At 41.8% G+C, this 1803-nt stretch overlaps 1 pseudogene; it reads right to left on the bottom strand.

Moving 5' to 3' along the window:
• Window positions 1-337: 337 nt before the first annotated feature.
• LOC128570664 (60S ribosomal protein L26-like) lies at window positions 338-796 on the bottom strand (annotated as a pseudogene).
• Between the last annotated feature and the right edge of the window lie 1007 nt (window positions 797-1803).

The raw sequence follows: 1803 nt of genomic DNA, 5'->3' as shown, positions 1-1803 counted from the left end.
TTGGTAGAGTGCCGTGGCTCACAGCAACCTCAAACTCTTGGGCTTAAGCGATTCTCTTGCCTCAGTCTCTCAAGTAGCCGGGACTACAGGCACCTGCCACAATGCCCAGCTATTTTTTGTTGCAGTTGTCATTGGTGTTGAGCTGGCCCAGGCTAGATTCAAACCCACCAGCCTCAGTGTACGTGGCTGGCTCCATAACCACTGTGCTATGGGCACTGAGCCTTTTTTCCATTCTTGAGATACTTTACTAAGGAGGATATGTTTCAGCTCCATCCAGGTAAACATAAAAGATGTAAAGTCTCCATCTTTTTTTTTTTTCATTTTAGCAGTTTAATGAAAGTTGCATATAAGATTATTTTATTCCTGCATCTTCTCAATTGTTTCTTCCTTGTACTTGCCCTTTTCCTTTCTTACTTGGTGAGATTTGGCTTTTCATTCAAGGATCTTTTTGCAGTCTTTGTCCAGTTTAAGCCTAGTCATAACCACCTTGCTGGGGTGAATGCCCACATGGATAGTTGTGCCATTAGCCTTTTCCCACTGCGCCCACTCAATGTAGATGACGTATTTCTTCCTGTAAACCTGGACTACTTTGCCAATCTGCTGAGCTTTATAATGCCCCCAGACAACCTGAACTTCATCATCCTTTTGAATGGGCATGGATCGAACATTGTACTTCTGTCTCAGCTCTTTGGAAAGAGGGGGAAGACACAATCTTCCTGCAGATGTGGGAAGGTGCATTGAAATGTCTGTTGCAGTTCTTGCTTTGGTCCGAAGTCACAAAGGGATTGAACTTCATTTTGGCTGCTGCCTCTCTGGCGATAGCCGCAAAAGGGAAGAGCAAGTCTCCATCTTTTTAAAGGCTGCATAGTATTCACTGGTATACATATACCACAATTTGTTAATCCATTCAAACAAATGGGTTGATGGGCGTTTGGGCTGCATCCACGACTTGGCAATTATGAATTGGGCTACAATAAACATTCTGGTGCAAATGTCTTTGTTGTAAATGATATTTGCTCATTGGAGTAGATACCTAGTAATGGAATTGCAGGATCAACTGGTAGGTCAACTTTTAGATTCCCTTTTTAACAAATGGTGCTGGGAGAAATGGCTAGTGACCTATAGAAGATTGAAACTGGATCCTCACCTTTCGCCACTAACAAAAATTGATTCTCACTGGATAAAAGATTTAAACTTAAGATATGAAACTATAAAAATACTAGAAGAGAGTGCAGGGAAAACGCTTGAAGATATTGGCCTGGGAAAATATTTTACGAGGAGGACCCCTTTTGCAACTGAAGCAACACCAAAAATACATACATTACTGGGATCTGAGCAAGCTAAAAAGCTTCTGCACAGATATGGGCACTGCAAGTAAGGCAAACAGACAGCCTTCAGAATGGGAGAAGATTTTTGCAGGTTATGATTCTGACATAAGTCTGATAACTAGACTCTACATAGAACTCAAATTAATCAATAAGAAAAGAACAAACAACCCCATTTCTTTGTGGGCAAGAGACTTGAACAGAAAATTGTCTGAAGATGACAAGCGAATGGCCATCAAACGTGAAAAAATGCTCATTGTCCTTAATCATCAGAGAAATGCAAAAATCAAAACCACTTTGAGATCTTACCTACCTCCAGTAAGATTAGCCTAATCACAAAATCCCCAAACTGCAGATGTTGGCGCAGATGTGGAGAGAAGGGAACACTTCTACGCTGCTGGTGGGATTGCAGACGAATACAGCCTTTTTGGAAACAAGTGTGGGTAGGAGATCTTGAATGGAGGGCGCTGTAGCCATT

This window comes from Nycticebus coucang, chromosome 2 (assembly GCF_027406575.1).
Source record: "Nycticebus coucang isolate mNycCou1 chromosome 2, mNycCou1.pri, whole genome shotgun sequence".
In the NCBI taxonomy this organism is placed as follows: domain Eukaryota; kingdom Metazoa; phylum Chordata; class Mammalia; order Primates; family Lorisidae; genus Nycticebus; species Nycticebus coucang.
This window is presented reverse-complemented; position numbering and strand designations above follow the sequence as displayed.